Genomic DNA, 8,164 nt, shown 5'->3' on the forward strand with positions numbered 1-8,164 from the left:
ATAGATTCGTTCTAGATCTTGATAAAAGGCTACCTTCGTGTCTTCTTCCTGTTCATTTATGGGACAGTGTACATTTATAAGGGTTATGTTAAAGAAATGCGTTTTTATCCTAAGCTTGCAGATTCTTTCATTGATGGCTTGAAAATCTGTTATCAGGTGCTTCATTTTATTATCTACGATAAAGGCTACTCCAAATTCTTTATTTCCTTCATCTTTACCGCTATACATTATAGTGTGTGTTTTAGTGTCCCGGATACCTTTTCCCAACCATTTAGTTTCTTGTACTGCAGTGATTCCTATTTTATATCTTTTCAGTTCGTGTAGAAGGATCCTCTGTGCTCCTGGTCTATTTAGCGTTCTGACATTCCATGTTCCCAGCATAAATTCCATATTCCGTTGCCAAAGTCGTCGTCTTGATATCCGTCCATTCCGAGGCCTATCTGAAGGTTTCGTAGTTGTTTAGTGTATAGTGTGAACACACCTTTAGGTGTCAGTGTATTTGTCACATTGTCAACGTCAATCAGATCACAGAGCACTTGTCACGGTCTAAAACATGCCCCGCTAACTCTAATAAAAAACATGTAATCGTATTTATTTTCCTTCCGTTTAGTCAGAGGCGCTGATGTCGGCATTGTGATTGGTGGAACATGACTTTTGACAAATCCTGCGCTATCTGTGAATCTGTAATCTGTGTTCGTGTTCGTTCGTTCGGTGTCGTTCACTTCACAGTAAAAACCAACACTGGGGGGGGGTGTACTGTGGTTCACTTATTTTATATGGTCGGTTATGTGATGTTGATGTGTTTGGTGTTTGTGTTTAGTTTGTGTCACCATAAAAAGCTGATATTCAGTCGTGTTTTTTGATATTTTTGTTATTTCATAATCGAGTACCTTTTTAAAGGTAAGTTTTTCTGATTGTAGGTACTGTTTATCCAACAGTTTTAAAATACACATTTTATTTCGCGTTTTGTTGTTGGGTCTAATGGCCGATCAGCTGTTGTGTGCAGCCGATAAATTCAACAAGTAAACATATATTTAATCGAAATTAAATACTCATATTTCTATGTAAAATGTCACATTATTGTATAAATAAATAATTAAGAAACAAAAGTTGTTTGTGTTTTACCTTTATTGTCCACTTGAATAAAATAATATTAAATATTGGAAGTACCGTATGGAGGCTATGGTGTACCTAGCGTGGAGGCTAGATAACGCTACCATTCCTATCCAATCAACAGCAAGAACGTTTAAAATTTCACACCTACCATGTCGAAGCTACAGACCACTTATGTGGAGGCCAGATTTGTAGTATCCTTCCAATTTTCCAGGTGCTGAAATACGTGACATATTTTTTGAAGGATAAGATCGCATTCTACCAAATCACACAACACTTTTTTCTATGGTCTAAAATGAAACATGTACAAAAGTTTGTAATCATATATGTTTAATAAATATTTACCGTAATCTGTAATCCTTTATTCGATTAGTTATCGGAATATTAAATATTAAACATGGCGCTGCGAAAGTAAAAGAATATTTCAAGAAGGATTGTGACAGATAACCGAAATTTAACAGTGCTTGAATAGAGGTTAGGTTATAAATTCAAATAACCAGAAAAATGGCAACAAATTTAGGCCTGGGGTCTGTAAAACTTCCCCCCGATTTTGACTTGCAAGGGCAGAATGCTGCTACAGAGTGGAAGTTTTGGTACACGGCTTTCGAAGACTACTTGATAGCTATAGGGCAGCATGAGTCAACAGATAGGGTAAAACTGTCCCTATTGAGAAACATAATGGGAACCGAGTCAGCCCGTATTATGACAACATTTTTTAAGATTCCAGATGACCAGGTTGATAAATATGATTATATGATAGAAACGATATCGAAGTATGTGAATCCGAGAATGAACGAATGTTTTGAACGTTATAATTTTTTAAAGAGGACCCAGAAAGAGGGTGAAGTATTCGAACATTTCCTAACAGATTGCAGACACTTGGTAAGAACATGCAACTACAACCGTAATGATCCAGATGAGACGGCAGAAGATAAGGCACTCCGTGATAAAATTGTAATGGGTATCAGAGATACAACAACTAGAGAAGCCCTTCTTAGGATAGATAAACTAACACTGGAAAAGGCCATAAGTTTTTGCAGAACCAGTGAGCAAAGTAAAAGTCAAAATTTACAATTTCAGAGTACAGGAAGCAATGAAACAGGTTTTGAAGTAAATGAAATAAGAAATAAAAAAACTGTAAGTACAAAATTTTTAAAAAGTAACAAAAATTTAAAGCAAGGTCATGAGAAAATTTCAAAATCTACTGAGACGTTTCGCTGTAAAAGGTGCCAGACTCAGCACGGCCCCCGCAAATGTCCAGCTTATGGAAAAGCTTGCAATAAATGTGGTATTCTAAATCATTTTTCAAAATCATGTAGGGTAAAAAATGTTAAAAATGTTGAACATGAAGATGGCGACAGTTCAAGTGAAATTTTTGTAGATAATGTAAACTTAAGTAATAACGTTGTAGCTTGTAATTCTAGCAGAGGAAGTATCTGGGAAGAGTTTTTAGAGATTGAAGGGAGAAAAATAAAAACTAAATTGGATACGGGTGCTGACGTAAATATAATTCCTTTAAAAATATTTAAATATGTCAACAAACAATTTAGAGTCAGGCCAACAGAGTACATTTTAAAAGCTTTTGAAGGTACTGTTGCCAAACCGATAGGTATAGTAAATTTAAACTGTAAATTTAAAAATAAGGAAATTTTTGAGGATTTTGTGATCGTGGAAGGGGCAAATCAGGTTCTAATAGGTGGTCAAGCTTGTTTGCATTTAAATTTAATAAAAAGAATTAATATTGTTTCTACTGATAAATTCCAATCAGACATAACCAAACAAACTTTTATAGAGAAAAATATGGATATTTTTTCAGGTTCAGGTGTTTTCCCTGGTACATGCCATATAACCACTAACAAAAATTTTGAACCGGTTAGTCATCCTCAACTAAAATACCTTTAGCCATACGTGATGCTTTTAAAAGCGAGTTAAACAGATTAGTTAAAAGAAATGCCATAGAAAAAATTGAACAAATTGACTATAGAGCGAGTATAAATAGAATAGTCTTAGTTGAGAAATCTAATGGAAAAATTAGGTTATGTTTAGACCCATTAGACTTAAATAAAAGTATAATTAGAAAACCCCGTACAAATTTAAGTATTGAAGAAATAAGTTTAAAATTAAGTGGTAAAAGTATATTTACAGTCTTTGACTTATCGGAAGGTTATCATCATTTACAGCTTGATGAAGAATCATCCTGGAAATGTTGCTTCGCTACCCCCTTTGGAGTATATAGGTACAAGGTGTTACCTTATGGATTTTCAGACTCACAAGACTTGTTTGAAGAAGAAGTTGAAAAACATTTTGGTGATCTTGAAAATGTTACAATTTGTCATGATGATATGATCGTTTCTGGAGCCACTCAATTGGAGCATGACAAGGCAGTCAAACAAGTACTAGCGAGGGCCAGACAAGTAAACGCAAAATTTAACAAAGAGAAATTTCAATTTTGTCAATTAAAGGTTAAATTTATGGGTCAAATATTTTCAAAAAATGGTATGCAAATAAATCCAGATCGTATTGAGTCCCTAAATAAATTAGAATCGCCTAAAAATAAAACAGAACTTCAAAGAATCATTGGTTCTTTTAATTATGTGAGACGATATGTCCCAAATATGTCTGAATACATGAGTCCTTTATGTGAATTATTAAAGTCTAATATTGAATGGCAGTGGTTGCCAAAACACCAACAAGTTTTTGAAAATTTAAAAAAAATTATTAATGAGGCACCAGCTCTAGTTTCTTTTGACGTAAATAAAAAAATTGTTATTCAGTGTGATGCCTCTAAAAATGGTTTGGGGTGTTGTATGTTTCAGGAGCACGAAAATACTCTTAAATTAGTAGCATGCGCTTCTCGTACAATGAACGACCATGAAATTAACTATAGTCAAACTGAAAAGGAGCTGCTTTCAATATATTTTAGCACACAAAAATTTCATGATTTTATTTATCGTGCAACAGTAGATATACAGACAGACCACAAGCCTATAATTTCGATAATGAAAAAACCGATTTGTAAGATAGGGTCTGTACGTTTACAACGTTTAAGATTAAAATTATTAAAGTATAATTTAAATGTATATTATGTCCCTGGGAAATATGTCCATTTTGCAGACATGTTGTCCAGAGCTAGTCTTAAAGTCAAGACACTTGATCTTGAGATGTTAGAAATGGTACACACTGTATCAATACATTTGCCTATGTCTGATGAGAGAAAATTAAATTTTAGAAGGGAAACTGCCAATGATAAAATATTAAAGAAAATTTCAGATTTTTATTATAATGGTTGGCCAAGAATAAATAGTATTTCACCATTGTGCAAGCCTTACTATGTCCTGAAAAATGATTTATATGTTGAAGCAGGTCTGATTTTTATGGGTGACAAGATAGTGGTACCAAATAGTTTAAAGTCTTTTATTTTAAATTTAATACATAAAGGGCATTTAGGCATTAATAAAACTATACATAAAGCTAGGCAGTTATTTTTTTGGCCAAATATGTCATCTGACATTACATTATTTATCAAACAATGTCGAACTTGTGAAAAGTACATGCCAAGTAATCGTAGGGAACCCCTATTACCCCACTCAGTCCCAAAACTACGTTTTAATAAAATAGGAGCAGACATACTGGAATTTGGAGCAAAGGCATATCTAATCTTAATAGATCATTTCTCTCATTGGATTGAAATATGTCCTTTACAAAATAAAACTTCAGAATCTGTTATAGATGCGATGCAGAATGCGTTTACAAAATTTGGTTACCCTCAGCACTTAATCGCAGATAATTTACCCTTCGTATCATTAAAATGCACGGAATATTACAAGAACAAGGATATCACAGTCTCTACTTGTACACCATACCATCATCAGAGCAATGGTTTGTCTGAAAAGGCTGTTAGCTTAGGAAAACAAATTTTACGGAAAAGTTTAGCAGAAAAAAGTGATTTTAGAGATTTTAGAGAATAATACCCCTATCATTAGTTTAAAAGCCTCCCCAGCTCAAATTTTACAAAGTAGAACACTTCGAACACAAATTCCAGTGACCCAAAATAAATTAGAACCAGAAATTCAAATGCATATTGTCAATTATCTAAATGAACAAAAACAAAAGATGAAAATACATTATGATAAAACGAGTCCTAAATCCTTAATAGAATATAAAAAGGGAGATAAAGTAGTAGTTAAAAGTAATAGAGATAAAATATGGTATAAGGCAGTTGTTCTAGAGAAAGCTCGAGAACCAAGAGCATACTGGATACCTAAGGAAAGTAATAATAAAGTTATTAGGCGCAACAGCAGTCAATTAAAACCATCTTTAACAAAATCAAATTATGATGCTATGTTGGAACCCGAATTGTTTCCCGACCAGTATATACCTGAACAAAAAACATATTTGAATAATCAGATTCCTATAAGTAATAATGATATTGTAGATGATATCAATCTATTATTTAGGACAATAGATGTTAATAAAAATGAACAAGTAATCTCTGACCCAGGTACTTCAGGTTATCAAAGATCTCGTTTTGGACGATCTATTAAACCCCCAGTGAAACTTGATCTTTAAGGGGAAGGTGTTTAGTGTATAGTGTGAACACACCTTTAGGTGTCAGTGTAATTGTCAACGTCAATCAGATCACAGAGCACTTGTCACGGTCTAAAATAAAACATGTACAAAAGTTTGTAATCATATATGTTTAATAAATATTTACCGTAATCTGTAATCCTTTATTCGATTAGTTATCGGAATATTAAATATTAAACAGTAGTAGTACTTTTTTACAAGAATAGGTTACTGGCATATCGCCCAACCCCCTTTTCGGAGGACCATTTCTCCCTTCCTCGTCAGCCCTGACCCTACTTTCCACTGTGGTTGGTTACCCAATCTCCGGTAAGGTTGCTCAGGTTCTCCAGGGTTCACCCGTGCAGCCTAAGCCGCACTTCGTGGAGGTGAGGATAGGAATTGAGTAGGAGAGGCTAGAGATGCTAACTGGAAACAGCATCTTGTATTGCGCTTCACTACCCCATTTGAACCCCATATATTATGTGTATGTGTATGTGTATGTATACATAAATAGCATAGAACGTACGCAACGCGCATATAATAGGTTTGTTCCAACACGACCGAGAACCGTCACGAAACGGTAACGCTTCTGCGCAGTAAACAAAATCCGTTCCAACAAAAATATGATCGTCATCGGATCGTCCTTCCCACTGTTCCAACAAGAATTGTGATCTTTCGGTGACGATTTCGTGATGATCACTTCAGTAATCGGGCAAATGCATAATGTGCTGGTTGGACTGACTTGCGCTTTAGGATTTAATTCTTTAAAGTTTTTGAGCCTTTGATCGACGAAAAGCACACAAGCTGTCACCAACAAAAATGACAAATATATGATTACCGTCATGGGACGATAACTGGGCGATACAATTACGAACATGCGCACAACAAACCGTACAAGTAGTTTCGTGACGGTTTCTGGACCGTCCAAAAGTTCATGTTGGAACAAACCTAATATAGGTATATCACTTCTTTTTGGATGGGGAAAAACATTGATACCTATCGTAATTTATATACTATAAGAAGTTTTCACTTCTGTCGGCACTCCCATGAGTGATTTAAATTTTTTTTATTACTTTTTTTGATTTTTTCTAAGTATTTCTTGATTTTTTGCACTTTTATTAGAGATTTTTCCCCCCAAAGAAAACAGTAAAATGTCAGCTTTTTTTCAATTTTCAGGCTAAGTCCATGAAAAAATTGGCATTTTAAAGGTCTACCCTTTCTGTAAATTTTTACCAAGAACTATATTATAATTTCATCCTTCTAATTGAAAAAATTTTTTTGAGAAATTTACTTAAATTACGGATAACCAACATTATTTTCAGTTATTTCAATTATGATAATTCTTGTATTATTAATTTTACGAGACAAAGTTATTCTTTATAAAAAGTTCTGCATGGTCTAAAACCTAAAATACAACCGTCTTATACCAAATTGTATACAGGGTGATCAATTTATGTGACAAAGTCCAATATATCTGTTATTATACAATATATGAAAAAAAGTTGTTAATAAAAGTTATAGACACCTTCAATGTACACATTTTAAAATTAGTGAGAAATATACAGGGTCCTCCATAACACGGTGTCAAACCAAAGTTATGTTTTTTTAAATAGAACACCCTATATTTTATTCAAAATTTGGTTTCTCTATATTTTTCTGATTAAAAAGATATAACACTTGTCTAAGGTTATAACGAGCGTTTGAAAGTTATGAGCACTTTTATTAAAAAATCATACTGATTTGATCGCCCTGTATGTTTCTAACGGTGTAATATAAGCTAATGTTTTTACTGCTTTTAACTGTCAATATTAAAGTAGTTTTGCAAAAATATTCAGTTTTTTTATAACTACACAAATTGTATACAGGGTAAGTCAAAATGTAAATACAAGATTTTCTTCATATTTTTAAATGGAACACCCTGTATTTTATATTACCATCGAAAAGTTCTATCAGTATGCTTGCATATCCTTTAAATATTCCCTATACCTAAATTTATTAGTTTTCGAGATATTTTAGTTTAATTGTTGATAACAACTTGTATTACTTAGTCATTAATAACAATACTTTAATTTATCAAGAAAACTAAATTAAATAGAAATATGTTCAACGTACTTCTTATATTTCTTATAAAAGCTGTTCAAAGTGACCTTCCATAACGTCTACAGAGCCTGTAGACGAGTTTCTAAAGAGTTTACCTACTCGCGTTTGTAAGCATTTTTGTTATGTGACACTTTGAAAGGCGTTTTTAATCCTTATTTTTATATCGTCAACTGTTGTTGGAGGTATCCTATACACTACGTCTTTAATACCCTGCAGCCCCTGCTCACTACAACGCACTTGTCAACGGTGAACTCGATTAATTATTTCCTGAAAGATGGATAGGAAGAGATGGGCCAGTTCATTGGCCACCTAGATCACCAGAATTGAACAAAGTTGACTTCTTTTTCTGGTGTTATATTAAAGACGTAGTGTATAGAACATCTCC

At 33.5% G+C, this 8,164-nt stretch overlaps 1 long non-coding RNA gene across 1 annotated transcript; it reads right to left on the reverse strand.

Annotated features, from left to right (window-relative positions):
• Positions 1-767: 767 nt before the first annotated feature.
• LOC126881656 (uncharacterized) lies at positions 768-6,135 on the reverse strand. The gene is made up of 2 exons (XR_007696953.1): positions 5,828-6,135; positions 768-1,403 (listed from the first exon to the last, which is right to left on the reverse strand). It is a non-coding gene; the product is annotated as an uncharacterized LOC126881656 (long non-coding RNA).
• Positions 6,136-8,164: the final 2,029 nt, after the last annotated feature.

The sequence above is a fragment of the Diabrotica virgifera genome, chromosome 3 (assembly GCF_917563875.1).
Source record: "Diabrotica virgifera virgifera chromosome 3, PGI_DIABVI_V3a".
Classification (NCBI taxonomy): domain Eukaryota; kingdom Metazoa; phylum Arthropoda; class Insecta; order Coleoptera; family Chrysomelidae; genus Diabrotica; species Diabrotica virgifera.